The 19,793-nt window shown below is 47.4% G+C and overlaps 2 long non-coding RNA genes across 2 annotated transcripts in view; one reads left to right on the top strand and one right to left on the bottom strand.

Moving 5' to 3' along the window:
* Positions 1 to 19,793, bottom strand: part of LOC139075372 (uncharacterized) — a 111,581-nt gene that overhangs the window by 49,085 nt on the left and 42,703 nt on the right. The gene's annotated exons all lie outside the window — the stretch shown is intronic.
* LOC139075373 (uncharacterized) lies at positions 4,791 to 11,243 on the top strand. Its single transcript, XR_011525748.1, has 3 exons — positions 4,791 to 4,986; positions 5,549 to 5,657; positions 6,089 to 11,243. It is a non-coding gene; the product is annotated as an uncharacterized lncRNA (long non-coding RNA).

Raw genomic sequence — 19,793 nt, 5'->3', positions numbered from 1 at the left:
CCCAAAATGCAGATCTGCAGCAAAACAAGGTCCTCCATCGCCCTGCAGCTGCACGGGGAGTGGGGCCTCCGAGGCGCCGAGGCCAGGAAATGCCAGCTTGATTTTGGAGACATAACTGAGAAGTTTGTCTGGATGGAAATACACTAATCAAATCCTGGTCAGTTGTTTCCAGCATTCACAAGTTTGTCAAGCACTGCATTCTCCCACCCAAAGCTCCCTTGCTCTTGCCTTGGGAGGTGGTTCTTGCAGAACAGTCAGAGCTCACAGTTGCTGAGTGTTGACTGTGTGCCAGCCACTCTGCCCAGCACTTCCCGGGCATTGTTGCGGTTGGGCCCCACCCAGTCCTCTGAGGCAGCTGCTGTTATTATCCCAATATCACAGATAAGGAAACGGTGTTTAAAGACATTTTTTAATCACCCAAGGTAACGACATGCCTGAAGCCAGTGACTGTCCGACAGCCTCCCACTTCACCTCTGCTCCTTCCTGCCCTTCCCTTTGGACCCCAGCCTGGCGAGAGACAGCCGCTGACTGCCTGTGTTTCTGCCCCGCTTGTGTTGCTTTGCAGGCAAGAGCCTGGGCCACACAGAGCAGTAAGCAGAGGACTAAGGAAGGGTCGGAAGCAAAGCTCCTCGGGGTGGGCGGCCACCACACATGGGCTCGGCCCACCGAGTCTTCTTCTCTCCCATTATGCATGGAGGAGTCAATAATTCCAGCATGTTCTACTGGAGTGCTGCGAAGCATCAATGACAATTTCTTTACCATCCAGTAAGACAACTCCAAGGAGCTTCCTGGGAGTCAGTCAGGAACAGAAAGGGGCCACTGAGGCGAAACCCGCCATGGGGTCAGGAAGAGTTTCCGTCATGTGACTGTTCACATCATGGGCTCTGAACGCCTGGGATCAGGAGGAGACCAGAGCGATGTTCCGTTGCCTCTTACCTGGGCACTCTTCCCACTGCCAGGATTGTTGACTTCATTTTTAGAGGACACTAGGAGTATGGCAAGGAGGGGAAGGACCTGAAAAGAAAGGATTTTCCCTAAAAACTACCTCCACTGCCATTTTATTGTAAACAGCATTGCTGGTCATGCGTGCTGCAAGGAGGCACGAGGGCGGTGACGGGGCAGGAGCACGGGGACACTCCTTGGTGCAAGGAACATTCTGTCTCCTGATCTGGGGACAGGTTACACAGGTGTGTTCAGTTTGAAAGTTCATCGCACTGTATACGTAGATCTACACTTTTCTGCATCCATATTATGCTTCAGTAAAAAGTAAAAGGAAAGAAACATTGAAAATGAAGATGACCAATTAATAAGTTTATTCTCTTTTAGTCTTTGTGGAGCACAAAACCTGAGAAGAAGCACGAATTAAACTTCCACACAGGCCTGGGTCTCGGCCACTCTGCTAAAAACCTCAGCAGTGAGCACTGTCCTGTTGGTGACCTCGCTCTCGTGAGCAGATCTCTCTCTCTACTATGGCTTGTGATAACTCCGATGGAGAAAGAAAAAGAGGAAGAGCAGAGGTCAATTAACTGACTCCTGCCTCCCACAGAGACCAGAGTGGTTCGTTCCTGCCCATTTTCCAGCTTCGGTTCCCATGTGAGTGACTATCAGCACGAAGATGCCTTTCACAGGCTTCTGCGGGGCCACTGGAGAAGCCTGGCCGGCCGTCTGCAGTCGGCAGAGGGATTCCCAACAGGCAGCTCGCACCACATGCACTCACTGTCTGAGGCTCAGGGATCTCCTGGACTGAAGCAAGAGAAAGCCCAAGATTGGGAGGTATCGACCAATTTATTCTGTTGTAGTTATAATCAGTAGTCTAAAACATTCCAAAAAGAAACAATGTTTTTTTCTTCCTCAAATTTCAACTCCATCAGTTTCATCACAAATTTACCCTCAACAAGACACTCTGAGTTAGAAAGAATAGGGCTGACTCTCAGAGGACACAGGAAAAGTCAACCAGCACACTCCCCCATCCAAGAAAAGAAGTGCTGGAGAGGATGGAAGTGGGGCGAATGAAACAAGATTGATTAGGCGATCATTGTTGAAGCCGGGTGATAAGCATTATTTCAAACAGCTCCTCCACGCAGATGACTCCTGAACTCAAGCCCAAACCTCACTGGCCATCAGCACAGCGGGCTGTCGGTCCTTGTCCTCGGTCTCTGGGCCTTCACCTAAACCTCAACACCAGGCCTAAGTTTCTCGTCGGAGCTCAGAGTTGTCTTCTCTCCAGATTCTTCCATTATTCTGATATCTTGAGACTGAAATGTCAAATTTCTGTCTCCTCCCTCCCCAATGGAAAGTATCTTATTAGTGACCACGTCTTGTTTTATTTCACCATACTGATTATAGTCCTACTGCCAACAAGCTAAATTGCACCCGTTTATCTTCCTGAGTCTTATTGAAAAAGGCCCATAATGGTTTCCTTGACTCCAATATTGGCTACATCCATTCTCTCTCCCATCTCTATGTCAAATTATCCTTCCCCAAGCAGTCCAACCATGCCACCGTGCCACTCAGAAACCTTCCGCAACTCCCCATCGCTTACTGGATTACGTCTAAAACCTTCAGCTTGGCCTCTACAATATATTTTTATAACCCCCCCCGCTCCTCTCCACTCCTCTGCACAAAACATCAACTCCAGACAAATATGCTTACTCGTTCTCTTCCAAATGCTCCTTTCATTCATCTTGCTTTCCGTAGGCTGCTTTCCCAGGGAAGCCTAACTCCCAAGGCCAAGGGCAGTCCTCACTTCCTTGCTAATGAGATTCTTCATCCTCCAGCTTGAGCTAATCACTCCTTCCTAAAAATTTCCCATAATTATTATTCAAGTAACTCATTTGGTGATTAACCACTTACTGCCTACTGACATCTCTTCAATTATTGCTTTCTATTGTTATTTAAGTTTTCCTATTTGTAAATCTTGTATCTTCAATTTGTTTGTTTACCTCTTCTTAGAAAGGGACAATCTTATCCTCTTTGTATCTCACGAAGCATTCAAGAGTAACCTGCACACGGTAGGGGCTCAGTAAATGTTTGTTGATTCAATTTGTTGTCTAGATGAGTTAAGAAGTGCCTACTTCTAACGTTTAAGACCCATTTAAGGCCATCACTTCATATTCTTTCAGTTAACACACCTTCCTGGCTGTCCTCAGAGCTTGAGAAAGCATGCATCTCACCGTGTTTGTGACTTCTGTCATGATTTTGTGTGTTGTACCTTTCTTCCTGGCTCCATATGCCCCTCTATGGCACATCTGGCCTTTAACTCTGCCATTACACTAGCTGAGTGTGCTTTTTAAACATTGAGAGTAGAAAGCTGGATTAATTCTGCTACAGTTATGTGGAATAAAAATTTTCTTCTTCCCACCCCACACTCAACAAAGTTGTAAAAAACAAACAAAAAAAACTGAGAATTTAGTTACCCACTATTATTTTCATCTAGTATTATTTAAAATGCTTTGAAAAGGAAGGAGTGTGAGGTGCTCACTGACGTATCTGTAAGGAGCTAGATATCTGCAAACTACAAATACAGTCAACCAGCTATTACCTTCACACAGCTTCATGGTTTTCCTGACAACTAGTGACTCGTGGTCAATTGCTGACCGGCCACCTTCTGCCTCCAGCTCACACCCAGCCCACTTTACCAACCACACTGAAAGAGAACGTTCGCTTGGTCCAACTCACTAAATATCAATCCAAGACGTATCTTCACATGTGCCAATATCTGTTGATCTGTGGTGGCTGCCAGGAGCGCAGTGATGGGAGGAATTCTAAAACTATAAACAGGCTCAACGAGAAGTGCCCATTAGTGATGCCTGCCATGGACAAAAGATGCAGATGTGTTGGCATCTGAGCCATGAATGTGCCATCTCTGGCCTAAGCAAAACTTAAGACACTGAGTTCTATTCATCTTTGCACCTATCCACTTCTCCTTTCCCTTTCACCCAGACTTAGTCCGGCGTCCGCCATGAAGTCGACACCGTTTGAGAAGGTATGGTCACCCAGAGGGCCCTGTGCCTGCAGACGTGGGCGTGTGGGTTCTTTGTCGCGCTCAGTTTCCACTTCCCTGTCTTGTGGAAACAGTTCCCATTTTCATGTGGAAATCCGTTCATCCCCTATTTTCAGTCCATGTGTTTCCAGGGGAGATGATTCTACCTCGAGCTCACTGGGGCGTGTGACTCAGGCCACCCAAAGGGATCACTGCATTTCTCAACACCGGGCTTAGGAAGGACACGCGACCCTATCAGGGCCACTGAGACTCCCTGAGATTTCCACTGAGGGTGGTGTGTTTGTCAGGGAGACAGTCACTCTCCTGCTGGATTTGAAGCTACCTCCACACTGTCACACAGAATTGAGAGTTTTACGCTAATAAAAAGAAAGACTGAGTCAGAATATGAGGACGTCAGCAATGGTCATGATTGCAACAACTGAGCCCCAAAGTCTATCGTTCCTGACACCCTACTACCTCATATCGATAAATTCCCTTTTCCGCTGAAGCCATTTTGAGTTTTCTGTTAATTTAATGATATAGTGCCTTGAGATAAACCTCTGTAAGGGCCTTCTTTGACACCTAACAACTGCAAAAATATCTAGGAAAAAGCAGCAGAAAAGGCTGCTTGGGGGGCGGGTATGCTGATGCTAGGAAAGATCAGGCCCAGACAATAGAAACCACAGCAATTCAAAAGCACAAGTTTGGGGAACCAGCGGCCGGTTGGGTGTGTCTTTTATTTTCAGCCACTTTTCTTCTGTGAGCACCGATTGTGAAGAATGGACTGTGTACTTTATCAGGTTGGGCCAGTAAGGGAAGACTGCTGGCTGAGTCACCGTCTGAGCAGCGTTTTCGGGAGCAATCTCCCGAACAGGAAGAGAGGCCTTCTCTAGAAGCAGTAGGAAGGGGCCCGGAGGCTGTGGGGAAACCACAAGCAGTCCCAGGGCTGGGAGCAGAGCCCCCAGGCTCACACACCTTGACCGCTTCCCAGGGGGAATGAGCAGGTAGGCAGGGGCCCTAGCCGACTAACGCAAGAAGGCAGTTCTCAGAAGAAACTTCTTCACGGAGGTGTCTCCCCGCGCTGGGTTTTGGCAGCCGCACTGCATTCCTGGAGGACTGGGTCATGTCAGAACAGTGCCCGAGGGCTGCGCCCCCTGCTTAGCAAGTATCTTTGACATTATTAACCTTGAGTAACTTGAACAAACAGCAGAGTCTCAACCACGATCCAATTCCGTTCATCTCTGTTGACATTTTTCCCAGCTGAAAATAATGGCTTCCTGCTTCCCTGAGACCAGGCTCAGGGGCATCAACGTTGAAATGCGTGTTTCAGCTGCGGGAAAACGAGTCTGTTGTGTCTCAGCAGAATTGTCGTCTGAGGCAGAACTATCTTTTGCTGCAATACCCCCACAAAAGCGTGCAGGAAAGGGCACACAAGCTTCCACAAAGGGAGCAATCCACAAAGATGTCCTTTCTCCTCTCTCTTTGTCTCCCTTTTGGCTCTGAGCTATAAATGTGCTTAAAAGTCAAAGTGATGAGGCCAGTTCTGAATGATCCTTGTTTCTGCAGGACAAGTTCAAAGACATCAGAAGTCGGTCTCTGAGACGGACAGGAAAACGATGCTTTCTACTTAGCCGCCAGAAGAGTTTAAAGTCTGAGGCTTCATAGACATTCAAAGGTGAGAACTAACGGGGAAGTTCGAGACTGTTCCCCGACGTTGAAAGATGTGGCTTTTTTTCCTTCAGGCAAATCAAATGCACACAGCTGTGCCTTTACAACAATTAGACACACCTAGAGGATCAGAGCAGGATGCCAAGAAAACGTCCCCAGGAGAGAAACAGTAAACAATCCAACATCATAGGCACTGATTGGCTTTTTAAATTCTGAGATCTTTTCACATAGATTTGACTCAGATAAGAATGCAAGCATCTGAACCGTGTGCCTAAGTGTTTTCTCTGTGCTGCTGGCCTGAGCAGCTGGCAAAACAGGATCCAGGACTGAGAAACCGTCCTGCCAAAAGCCATCCAGGGGGATCTGTGGGCAGGGTCCAAAAGACGTCTGGATTTTAAAATGTACGAATTGCTCAAATCTAACCCACTGCCTTAACAGAACCCAGAACAATCCTGAGAGGACCTCAGAGAGAACACCTGCTTGCCTTCTGAGTCCTCCTGACGAAGAGGAGAATGTGCCCTGTCGACGAAAATAATCCATAACCAATCTATAAACAAGAATTTGGGTGAGTTTATTCTGAGCTAAAATGTGAGGACCATGGCCTGGGGCCTTTCTTCCCGAAGGAAGGAAGGAAGGGCACCAAAGAAGTGGGGGGTACAGAGTGGTTATATACCCTGAAAGGGGATGTTTCACATAGGATTGAAATGTCCCTTTTACAACAGTCAACTTCGAGACTGCTCTGTCAGCACAGCGATTGATGGACGCAGCAGGTAGCAGGTCTGCTGTCTTGGTGAACACAGCAGGGTGGCAGGTCTGTTGTCTCAAGCTGGGTGGTCACAGGTGAGCACAGCAATCAGTTCCTAACCTAGGGAGAGATGCTTATCCTTAAGGAAATGCCAATGTGAGGGGAAGTTGCACCTTTATCTTAAGGCATTTGTTCTTGCCATAGCAAATGTTTAAAGCAGATATACAATGTGTGCTCAACGGCCATGTCAGGCCCTTTTGGAAGAACAAAGTCACGCCGAATTGGGTTTACACCAGATGGCTTCCTCATGTGCTCTAGCATATCCTATTGCTTGCCCTTTCTGTTTGTCACCCACGAGGAAGAGGGTGAGGAGGAGCGCTGACAGGACGTCTCAGGACCTGGTGAACCCCACAAGAACTGTAACAAAAACTTGACTTCAGCAACTGAGCCAGAAACAAAAGAGCAAAAATCTAGGACCAGGAAACTGTCGGAGATGAGGTTATCGATCTCTGAGCCAGCATCTGAGGTCTGTCAGCCCAGTGCTTCCGAGAGCTATTGCAGAGGTCGCTCAGGAAGACGGGAGGAACTGTGCCCAAAGGGCCTGGAGGCACATCCCAGCCACACGCGCAGTTCCTCTGAGTCTCCGGCGAGAACGTGAAGCCCACAGCCGAGCCCGGGTCCGCTCCTTTGGCGCATAAGTTATGGATTCCATATCAGCAATCAACAGCTGTCTAATAAGAATTTATCAAGCATATAAAACCCTACATTACTCGGCAGTGGAACCAAGTAAGAATTTAAATGGCCAGATGCCACCTGTACCAATCAGAGCCTGGGAACTTTGGCGCCCACTGCCATCGGGGGATCTCAAAGATTTTCAACTTTCCAATGATCATTTCTCATCTCTACTTTATCTAAAGAACTTGAAACTTGAAGATGAGTATAAAGTTGATATCTAACATGCAAAACTATGTCAGAGCAGGATGTTCAGCTCTAGATCCCCGTTGCCAATGGCATTTGTGATAAGAACAGATGAACCAAATCAAATAACGAGAGTTTCAGGATAGCTCTTCTACGCCCCAAATGTACAATTAATATATTACTGCTGTCTGCAAAAATATGAGCTAAACAAAGAAGAACATAAAAACCATCCCAGGCTTATTCAGTATGCACACACCAGTCTCTGGTGACATCTCCAAGAATTAATTGAGTATAAAATGTTGTGCAGAAAGCGGGGTACTCTCATGGCAGTGAAGGAGAATGGTCTCACAAAACACACCAGTGAGCCTAGCGTCTCATTACCCTCCCTTCCGTCCCCTTCTTCTCTGCCTCTTCCTTCCCCCGAGACAGCAAGGCACAACCCAGGGAGTTGCCAAGATGATTACACAGAAGGTGAATCATGACTGTGCGGCCTACAGCTCCGCGAGAACTCAGGAGGGAGTCGCTCTCGGAAGACAACGACCTCGTTACTGACGTTATGGGAGCAGCGAGCGGCACGTCTTCTCTGAAAGGCAAACTGGTATCATCTACTCTTCATGGGGTAAATTAATTCCTTTGAGCTTATTTGTCCACCTGAAGATGGTCGTGTTCTCTAGGAACAGAAGTTTCAGAGTGAGATTATGCTAAAGCCCCATCCTGTGTCCCACTGGGATAGCACAAGAGGGGTGACCAGTCACATGATGTCTGTGTAGAGGACACTCTCTCCTGCCTTCAGAATACGCTGGAATTCAACCTTCTACTTGGTTAGTCTTTTGAGTTTGGGGAGTTTCTGCATGTTTGTTTTGGGAGCGAGAAAACAATGCTACCACCCGTGCAGCCACCTCCGCTGTGGAGGTCCAGCAGCCTCTGCTTCCCCTACGGCTTCTTGAGAGTGTCCTGTCTCTGCGCTTGGTCCATGCACACACATTATCTCATTGAAAGCTAATCATCATCTTTTGAGGTAGATATCATCTCTCCCCATTATACAAACTGATACGCCAAGAAATTAAGTTTCTTGCCCAAGGTCAAAAGAAATAGAAAATGGTTGAAAACTTGGAAGTGTGGTTTGTGTCCTCTCACTGTCCAGGAGCCACCTCCCCTGCACTATAGCCTTGCCCAATGCGTCAGAACCGATAAGGAGCTGCCACTGTGTATGTGGTCCATAGCAACATAAACCTGTCTGCAGTCTTCCCGTGTACACAGAATGTGACTGTGTGAGCATTTGCCCAGCTTGTCAATGAAGGGCCTGCCACTCCTTCCAGTCACTGGGAACCAAAGGACGGCAATGGCGTTCTTTTCTTCCCCTGCATGTGAAAATCTGCAAATGAGCCTCAACGCATAACTGGCTAGTATGAATGGCCAAAAGAGTTATCTAGAGCTTACTAAAATAAAAAGCACTCAAGTGGTATGTGACCCACCCAGTGTTACCAGCAACCTGGTACCCAGTGCCGCCCTTCTTACTTGGCCTCTTGGGAAGGAAAAAAAGATGAAAGTAATTAATTTGCCACATGTTAGAAGGTTCTAGGTATGGCGTAGTTGCATTCAGACAGGATAGAATCACAAATTAACACACTTTTTTTATCATGAATTTATATGCTCTGGTTAGTGCAGAAAATGAAAATATGAGAACTATATTGAAGAATTCGGTTCTCAACACTGACCTCATCCCCACCTCTGTGCCTCCTGCTCTTCTCCTATTGCAGCAAATCAACATGGCCACCATGGTGGGACTACCTATGATTACCTAACTATGTATCTGAAGTGGTATCAGATTGGGATCTGTTCAACTTTTCTCCAAATTCCTGTCTCCCACTTTTGCTGGACATGTGGTCTGCAAGAATTCTCTGCTCTTCTCTTCCAAGAATAGCTATAGAGATGGTCAAGGTCAAAGGTCACCAAGTCACGAGGGGCACTTCTCGAACATTCCCACCAAAATCTCCCAGGGATAAGAGGAGTCAGCACATCACCTGGAGGGTTAGCCAAAGGCCTTCAGCAGGTGAATGCTTCTTCAAAGTGTCATGCTTTATCTTAAAACTTTCAGAAATCTTTCATTTTTGCCCCTAAGTGCAGATATCTTAATATAAAAATAATCTTTTCTATCACTCATGTACTTGGAGCTGAAGCTTCAGGAGGACACATCATATGGATCCAGTGTTTCAAGGGCCATCTTGCATTCTGAGGGTACAAAAATGTCCTTGATCCTTAAAAGTCAGGACAAAGGGAAGGAACGGGGAGAAACAGAAGGAGGGAAGCTGTCTGGCCATCCGAAGGGCTGAGTTAAAGCTGTTGTAAATCGATAACAAATGTGCAGATGGGTGTGAGCTCTGTGTCCCAGTTGTGCTGGCAACACAGCCACCTCTTCACAGAAAGGAACAATTGTCAGAGGGCTACTGCGTGGCTTGTTTCCCAGGCAGGGCTCCTGGTCTGCAAGCAGAAGGCTGACTCACTGGAATGCTTCTGCACTGACCAGCCCAGAAATCCCCGGAGAATCTTCCCAGGCCTTCTCTCCTTCCTCAGCAGAGAGCTAGGGAGGTGAGGGTCCCACTGCTGTTCTCTGGGACCGCGTCTCAGCTGCCCTCGGCTCAACAGAACAGGTCTTCCTCCTGATTGGGGTCCCCAAATAGAATGGGCACCGGGGTGTGGAAGGAGTGGCCTCCATGCGGTGAGGCCCGGTTACAGCACTGCGAGCTGTTGTCACCAGGCCGTATCTGGCCATCTGGGTATGTTTGTGAGGACCGTTGCCATGACACCAGTGAGTGAGGTAGTGCGGGCCAGCCAGGGCTTCTCACAGAACTGATAGGCAAGTGGGGCATGTAGAGTGGTGGGACCTCAAAGAAATTCTAGAAGGTGCTGGGAGGGAGGTCAGAGCCTGGATGACTGTCGGGGGCAGGGGTGCAGGGAGGGGCAAAGAAGCTTCTAGAGGTTCCAAGAGATTATGCCAGAGGTAGCGCTGCTCCCTAAAGCTCCCTCAGAAACAGCCCTCAGTTTCCTTCTCTTGCCAGACCTTCCTGGGCCACCAGGGCCCTTTTGGCTCTCAGATCGGGCCAACTCTGTACAAGGATAAAATAGATATATGTACAAACATATATAACATACTATATATATATCATTGCAAATATATTTGCAATGAGGGCAATATATATACATTGCAAAATTTTTTCCTCTCCTTTTCTGAAGAGGAAAAACAAACTAAATTTAACAAAAATAAAGCTAAAATAACTTCTACAATTTTCCAGTAAAGGAAAATGTCTGCATGGAAGCTAAACCTCTGTCTCCTTGAGAAGCGGGCTTGGGGAGGGGTCGGGGGCACGGTATCTTCTGGTGTGAGCATAGGACCAGAAGAAGGGAGAGGAAAAGGACGGGGGCCTGAGGGGTCGGTAAGAGCAGGGGCGGAGGCCATTTCACAGTCAGGCAGTCAGCACTTCAGGGACTTTAAGAACAAAGAAACCTCAAGACTTTGCCCCGACACAATCTGAAGAGATGAAAAGCACAAGTTAAGTACAAATCACAGAGCTGGGTTTTGTGCCTTCCCCATGTGAGCAGGGAGAGGAAATGGAGCTGGGGGCCAGGGCACCGTGATAAGAAATGTTTACACGGCAGGTACCTGCCAGTGTTTCCCACGCTCTAATGCTCACAGCAACCTGGAGGGGGGTGGGGCGCAGCATCAGTCTCCCCATTTATAGACGTGAAACCTATGGCCCAGAGGGGCCAAGCGGCTTGCCCAAGGTCACACAGCTAGTAAGTGGGAGACCCAGGATTTGAACACAGTTGTGTGGCCCGGAACCCACCCTCTCAACCGTGACCCTATACCACTTGTCTAGGATAGTGGTTCTTAAGTGTATGTTACTCTCAGGAATGGTTTCTGAAAAGCAAGATTACAAGTTTAAAACAAGAAAAAGTCATAGAGGGAAATTTCAAGCAGGTTTTGGAAAGCAACGTGAACAAGAGCTGAGTGTGGGAGGGCTGGTGAGACGGCCTCCACCGGGAAGCGCACCTGCGTGGCTGGATGGTTAGCGATACCCCGGCACACAGGCGAACGGACGGGCTGCGCGCAGCATCTCCGACTGCCCTTTGTTCTTCAGTTGGTTCGGAGCACTGGGTAAATGGAGGAAGGGTTTCCCAGGGCTATCGTCACCTCACAGCCCCATTTTCAAAATGCTCAGCCTTGAGTTTCCAGGTGCATTCAAGTCTTTTTAAAAACTCAAACTGGAGCTAAGACAAAAACAAAACCTGCTCTGTTGTGATTACCTAAGGGGTTGTTGACCGTAGAGGAAGCCCTCAGACAGAACAATGCTGGAAGTCATTCAGAATACTCTAGAACACACAGGACACACTAGAGTACTCTTGTTGGCTTTTCTGACATCATCCTACCTACATACTTGGTCTTCTTCCCCTTAGCCTTGAGAAGAAATTGCTGGGAGAAACTTGTCACCAGGTTCCCTGGCCAAAGGGCCGTCTTTCTGCTATTCCACAGTAGCCCTGGGGGTCTAGTGATTAAGATCCTGCCTTCTCACCCCAGTGACCCAGGTTCATTTCCTGGTCGGGGAACCACACCACACTTCTGTCGTTGTCACACTGTGGTGGCTGCACGTTGCTGTGATGCTGAAAGCGCTGCCACTGGGATTTCAAATAAGCAGGGTCACCCACGGTGGACAGGTTTCAACGGAGCTTCCAGACTAGTAAGAAGGACCTGGCCACCCACTTCCAAAAGAACTGGTCCTGAAAACCCTATGAATAGCAGTAGGGAACTGTCTGATAGAGAGCCGGAAGGTAAGAGGATGGCACAGAAACACCAGGCAGGGGTCCGCTCTGCTCTACACAGGGTCGCCGGGAGTCAGAATCCGCTCGAGGGCTCTACCAACAACAGCAGTCCAGGAGTTAGCATTCAGCATCCTCAGCATTTCATGGTCTTTGGGGAGCCTGAAGAGCCAGGTTCTTTCAACTTGTGTACTTGGAATCCTATCTAAGTGATCTACAGCAGCTTTTCAGATGTAAATTCCTTGCTAGAAAAAAAAAAAAACCCATAAATTTTCTTTAAACTGAACCAAACCTGTTTGAGTAAATGAAACCTCAGAAAAAAATTAAAATCTCTTTCTCATTGCTTTGACTTTTCCTCTCTAGATGCTATTGCATGTCCAAGTTGAACAGGTAGGAGTCACTCTGAGAAACATAATCACTAAACATCTACCTAAGGGAGGAGTGAGAAATGCTCCGCCTGGGTTCTAAACCCTGGGCTGCAGAGTTTCTGCAGATGAAGAGCGACATTGTTTCTGATAAGCGTCTCTGATTAAACCACTGGGAGGAAATAAAGTCTGGTTACATGATGGGCTTTCCGTTGTCCTCTTGCTTTTCCCCTTCCTTTTGGCAGCACCAATCCAGGGAAGAATGTGCTGTTTTCATTGGGTGTGCGAGAAGAATCCACTCTGAATTGAAAACTCAGTTCAATGAGGAGTGGTTCTCAACTATGGTGTCATGACTGACTGCTATGTCTCAATAACTCAGGAGGAGTATCACAAATAAGTTACTCCTAGGAGAATACCAAAGCATGGGAATGAGTTCCTTTACAAAAGACCAATTAGAGCCACCTCCATGTTCTCACCCTCCCAGAGTCACTGATAAGCCCATGTATGCTAATATGCTTTCTTAAATGGCAGAGAAAGAATCACAGCTAGTGAAAAAAATTGCACATCCTCAATGTACAACCACGGGCCACCTCACATGCAGTAGGATGGCTACTGTTAAAAATAAACAAGTCAAAAAATAAGTGTTGGCAAGGATGTGGAGAAATTGGAACCCTTGCGCACTGTTGGTGGGAATGTAAATGGTACAGCTGTCGTGGAAAACAGCACGGCAGTTCCTTCAAAATTGAAAATAGGATTACCATATGATCCAGCAGTTGCAGTACTGGGTGTACATCCAAAAGAATTGAAAGTTGGTTCTCAAAGAGATATTTGCACACCATGCTCACAGCAGCGTTATTCACAATAGCCAAAGAGTGGAAGCAACCCAGTGTCCACTGACAGATGAGTGGGTAAACAAAATGTGGTATACACACACAGCGGAATAGTATATTCAGCCTTAAAGGGGAGGAAATTCTGACGCATGTTACAACATGGATGAACCTTGAGGACATTCTGCTGAGTGAAAGAAACAGTCACAAAAACAAATAGTCAAATTCACAGAGACGGAGAGAAGACGGTGGTTGACAGGCTACGGGGAGGTGTTGTTTAGCGGGTGCAGAGTTTCAGCTTTGCAAGATGGAAAGGGTTCTGGAGATTAGCTGCACAATGATGTGAATGGACTGAACAATACTGAATTGTACCCTCAAAAACAGCTAATGCGGTAAATTTTACGTTCTGTGTATTTTACCGCAATTTTTTAAAGATTGTTTTTAGAAAGATGGAACCGTGGGAGTGTGTTGCACATGAAATATCACCGAGCACGTGGGCAAGGTGCAAAAACTGCCTTAGAAGATGTTGTATTGGGAAGCTGCAGGGTACCACTCAGACCACTGTCTTCTCCTCACCTTCCTCCATTTCCTTCATTATCTTCCTCACAGTTTATGTACATTTGTCACCAAGCTTATTATTTGCAAAATCTTGCTGACTCGCCCTTTCTTTTCTGCCCTTGCTGTCTCCGTGCCCTCGTCCAATCTGCATTCTAACTCACCTCCCTGACTCTATTTCTTCCCTTCCCCTCCAATCCTTGAAGTATGCCACTTCCATTCAGGCATTTCTCTTTGTCTGTGTCACTAGCCCACCAATAACATATAATAATTACCCTTAATGACTGCAGCATGTCTAACCTCAGTTCTCTGTCGCACTAGGCTACCCTCCTTACCAGCAAACCATGTTTTCTGTGCTTTCTTACATAAGCGTTCATCTCCAGCCAGATCAGACCCTCCATCAGTTTCCCCTCTGAGCCTCGTACTAAATCTCTCCATCTGGGAACATAGCAGAGCCCCCATTTCATCTATTCAAGAACAACCTGGAAGGCTCGTGGCCTGTACTTCCTGTCATCAATCTGAGCCCTGCCCCCTGGGGTGGAGGCGTGAGTCGCCAGGCTAGGAGGGAGCCTGCCATCATCTGCATCTCAGCACGGCCTGCATCTCTGCTTGTCGCTGCAGAGGCAAAAACCCTCTTCGTGTTTGCCTGTGGTTTAAGGGAGAGTGAAGTCCCTCCGTGGCACTGGCGAAACTGGGAGCTCAGAAAAGTAAAGGACATGCTAGACCTCTCCCTCTTCTCTACGATTTAAGGCTCTCCTCCTTCAAGAAGCCTTCCCTGGTTACCCTGAGGCTTGATCTTCTCTGCCCTTTCTCTGTTCTGATGACAAGAGAAGAACCTCTGACCTGTAAACACTTAGAACAGGTCTACGTATTATCTGATATTTTTCCTTAATTCATTCATTGGTATGAACTTTACCTCTCCAATCAGACTGCGGACATCTTTATAGACTAGGAATCACGTCTTCTGTGTTTCTTGCTTTCACCACATTGCCAAGCACAAAGCTGGACACGTTACAGATGCTCAGTAAAGACCATTGACTGCTGATCTGGAAACAGAACCCTGAGGTCTCCACAGGCGCCTCCCAGGTGACATGGCCCATCCCAGTGAGCCACCTCGGCTCTCTTTTGCTGCCATACACTTCTCTAGGATTTCCCTTTTCACCCCTGAGAAATGACTGACATGGGCAGGGATGATCAATCATTCAGGAATTCTCTATCAACACTGAATCATGAGTGGGGAAATTCCAAGAAATTTACTTCCCTTTTTCACTTCCGATTTTCCTGATTTCCAAGTGGGACTACTGGAGGTTCCCTAGCAGCGCAGGGCCCCAGGAAGATTAGCCATCCTCTGAAATCCCATCACTTAGCAAACCAGAACGTTCCATTGGGGTCCAGTTGCTCTGACTGATGAGACAAAAGGGGACTGTTGTGAAAACCAAATCTCCTGGTGGCTCTCACACTCGGTGGGACCTGGGGCCCCATTTGGGTTCCTCTCCCCAGGAAAGAAACTCTGAGAAATAAACAATAGATTCTCTAGCAGCCTAAAAGAACCTTAACCAACGTTGTCCCTAAGTTCTGAAGAAGCGATGACTAGTCAGGAACCCGTCCAGGGAAGGCCACACCCTGGCAGGGCTATACTCGATGGCTCCCAATTGCTCTGAGGCCTTACTGCCCATGGGACTAGCTTCTCTTGAAAACACAGAGGAGAGTGAGAAACAATCGAAAAACACTCCTTCGAGTCCTGGCACAATAGCACTTTGTTTTGTAAACTCTCAATGCAAGAACATGGCAATTATCTTCTGAGCCAACTTGCTTGAGCAATAAAGGGTTGCAGGGCAAAATGCATAGATATAATTAGAATATCAGGCCTAATGAAACTAAGAGTTTCAAATTAAGCCCAAATACAACTGTAGCACCACGGAATTGCCTTCCCTTCTTTGCTATCTTGGGGAAACGTCCAGATGTACCAGAAAAAAATATGCTGTCTTTTCCAGGAGTTAGAATGGTAAAAAGCTTGGTGCACAGAACACACGTCACCATTTTTAAGTGTGCTTTTATCCTTTGTAAGTGAAGCTGTCATCAGCGAAGGCAACCTCTCCTCAGGAGGATCTTCCTGCCCGGTGTGCAGCAGTGAAATCTGGCCGGCACCCTACAGACAAGGAACGCCAAGGTCCCTTTTCCTCTCATTCATCGCCTCCTCCAACTAACTCCCGGCTTTCTAACGCCTGCGTCGCTAAGGAAACCGTGACAACATTCGTGCTGCTGCTGTGCATAGCAAGAGCTCAAAAGACAGAGGAATGGGTTCAGCTTGTTGTTCGAAACCAGAAGTAAGATTTGGGGAAATATTCTGAAATATTCCATGACTTGAAGAAATTTCTTCCATTTGAAGAAACTGAAGAAAGAGAGCAGCTAGATTAATCTGCTAGATGGTAGTTACAGGTTACTAACAGCAGTGTCGGTTTGGTGAAATTCTCACCAAATCTCTTAGTTTCAGGAGCAACGTGGGGTCTGGTCAGTGGGTAAAATTCCCGGGTGAAAAGAATTTGGTCTGTAAGATTTGCCAGCACCTTTGATTTGCCTGCAATCTGATTGTCTGGCTCTAGTGGCAGTGCCTAGTGAAGTCCCAGGGGTCTTCTCTGACGACTTGCATCGCCTACCATTTTGTCCTCACTCACGTTGAACTACCACGCACAGGCTGTTGAATGCAGCTGTCTGTGGAAAAATTATACCAACCACATGCTTAGGCAGAAGGAACTCACTATGCGGCTTATTTTCTATCTACGAAGCTTGGAAAACAACAAGTCTGCTCAGTCACCTTCCATGAGGACAAATGAAGATGCTTCAGTGTAACCTTCAACCAAACATGTGTCAATCTATAATCAGGCGACATTCAAGATAATAAGAGTCACTAACTTGAATCTTAGATTTGAAGGCTACGGAGTGTGTCACCTCCACAATCAACCAGAAGGGGGTTGCTTATGGGAATGGCTTGGGTTTGCGTATCTGAAGTCTTGGTGTCACTGACTAGTTTCCTTCTGCAGTTTTCTTACTTTATTTGTAAAAGTAGGCTCCTTCCAAGTAAAGACAACTCCTCCTTAGCAGGGACATTTCTTTTGCTCTTTGCATCTCCTCCTCTGTACAGACTACAAACACTTGTCCATTGTTGGTACCCAGTAAATATTTCCTGAAAGAATAAATGGATGAATAAAGAAGGACAACATAGGATGTGTCATATGGCTACCAAGAGAATAGGAAAATATTGTAAAGTCAATTTGAAAAGTTAACAGATAATAAACAGGGGAAGTTTTATTCCCGATGAGGTATATGCTATTATTTTACTAACATACGAGAGAAATAAATGTGCCCAAAGAATAATTACTTTGCAATGCAATTAAATAACCGGAAATTCATTTGATTCATTAGCTTGACCAGGTATTTGGCTGAAGTGACTGGCTAGTTTAGTTCATCCAGTCGGCCCTTCTGTGACCGTGTCCACTGTGCCATGGTGGTGACACAGGGTTCCTGTCGGGAGCCAGAAGGAAAGGAAAAGGGAGGCAGGGCTGCAGCTGTGCCATGGTGTGGTCAAGAGAATATTGGCTGAGAGCTAGTAGACTGGTTTCTATAAAGTAGACTGGTTGCTATCTCCTCTAGAAACAAAGCTCCTTTTTGCCAAGTTGGCTTTGATTGAGATAGGTTGGGGAAGTTCTGTTCTCCTCAGAGAGAGTAGAGGGATGTGGAGCAGGAAGCTGACAGCAGTAGATCAGCCAAATTCCAGATTGTACACTGCTCCTAGGATGGGCCCCCTGCTCAGACTTGGGAGGGGCTTACTGGCCATTGTTCTGTGATGCTCCCTTCCTGGCCATTGATCCTCCCTCTCAGGACCATCCACTGGCCAGAGACACAGCAGGGGCTAGTCTGAGAGAGACTGGACTACAGTCTGCTGTCCCAGATCCCTGCCATTCTTTCATGTTCTCCTCTCCATTGCAGGAGGCTGGGAGCCAGGCCCCTTGCCAGAAGGGAGGCTAGAAGACAGGAGGAGGTACAGGCTTTCTGTCTGCTACTGCTGGTGCCATCAATGGCAGTAGTACCAGGACCCGCGAATGCAGGCTTCAGCAGCTCCCAGGGTGACTCTGAGCTCTAGCAGTGTCAGCCTGGTTGCACCAGCATCAAAGTGTGGCATCCTCAGTGCCTGTTCAAGGGTAACGGCACGGACCCAACAGCAGCAGCTCAGCAGACAATGTGGGCTTATAAAGTCCCAACCCCGGGTCAAAAGCAGCCTCCTGATCTCCCTGTGCTCCCTCAGCCCTTCCAGCACGTTCATAACCCTTTTTCTCTATTGGTCCCCTCTGTTTGAAGTATCCAGAGTAGTTTCCGTCTTCCTGTCTAGATCCTGACTGATATGCCTCCACAGCCACCTCTCTCCCAGTGCAGTCTCAAAGGGTGGGGAGCCACAGCCTGCCTCATCTAGAAGGTAAGGGGGGAACGCAGGACTGAACGGAGCACCACACCTTACAAAACTCAACTCCACTTTGAAAATCATGAAATTTGACAAGCCACCCTTCAGCCAACCAACCCATTATGACAGGCATTCATGGTGGATGCTACGATGGCCACCCAAATGCCCCTGAGGAATGAAGGACTTTTTCCCCCAGCTGCCGGGATTGCTCCCAAGACCATCTCCAACTGTCAGCCTCTTTGGGAACTGCCTTGGCTGAAGAAAACTGCCTCACTTGAAGTCACACCTCTTCCAGAGGCAGCCCACGCCCAATGATGGACCAACAAGGAGTGTAGAGGTTCCATGTTCCAGCCATGGAGGGCCATCCCAGAGCCACAGCTTCCCATGGAGTCAGCGGATGCCTCTGCTAGGACTACATTGCAGCTCAAAATCTCCCTCCGCCCAGTCGGCTTCTTTGCCTTCTCTTCCACCCACAGAAGTTTATCCCAAGGGTACTCCCTTACAACTTCCTTCATGCTAATCTCTGCCTCGGGGTCTGCTGCCCAAGGGACCTGTATTAGTTTGCTGGAGCTGTCACAACAAAGTCCCACAGAATGAGTGGCTTAAAAAGCAGAAATGTATTGTCTCAGAGCTCCGGAGGCTAGAGGTCCAAATTCAAGGTGTCAGCAAGGCTGTTTCCTTCTGAGGGCTGTGAGGGAGGGTCTGTTCCAGGCCTCTCACCTTGACTTGCAGATGGCTATTTCTTGTCCACATGGCATCCTCCCTCTGCGGGTCTGCCTCCAAATTTCCTCCTTTTATAAGGACTCTAGTCATATTGGGTTATGGCCCACCCTAATGACCTCCTTTTAACTTGATTACTTCTGCAAAGACCCCCTCTCCAACTAACGTCACATTCTGAGGTCCTAGGGGTTGGGACTTTAACATATGAATTTTGAGGACAACATGATTCAGCTCACAAACAGCACCCATCCTGCAACCACATTCAATTATGTTTTCAACCAGGAGGTCCACATACATGGACCTCACAGCTTTCTGAGCCCTCGGTAAGATTCAAGCTCAGTGGCATCAAGTTGCCTTTATTAGAGGGTCTGCCCACTAGGAAAGTTGAGAGAAAGATGGGGAGGAAGGTTGGAAATGGGTCCTCGACACAGGTTGGCAAGATTTAAATCAGGAAGGACAGTCTGGTTCCCAGGCTCGAGGGAAACCTGCAATGGGGAGTCTGTTGGGAAATCTGCCTTTACAAGGAAGCTATTTATCACACACAGCTGAGGGATGAGAAACAGGCTGAGACATCACCTTGGGAAGGGTGTCTGCGACTCTAACATAATTAGCTTTTTATGTCCTTTGTTCTCAAAATTAATAACAGTATGATGATGAGTAGAGGTGGGAGGAGGGAGATGCAGGCAAAGAGATGATGGATTTTTCACTAGAGAAAGATGGATTTTTTTTTTTATTTACTAGT

Source organism: Equus przewalskii, chromosome 13 (genome assembly GCF_037783145.1).
Source record: "Equus przewalskii isolate Varuska chromosome 13, EquPr2, whole genome shotgun sequence".
Taxonomy (NCBI): domain Eukaryota; kingdom Metazoa; phylum Chordata; class Mammalia; order Perissodactyla; family Equidae; genus Equus; species Equus przewalskii.
This window is presented reverse-complemented; position numbering and strand designations above follow the sequence as displayed.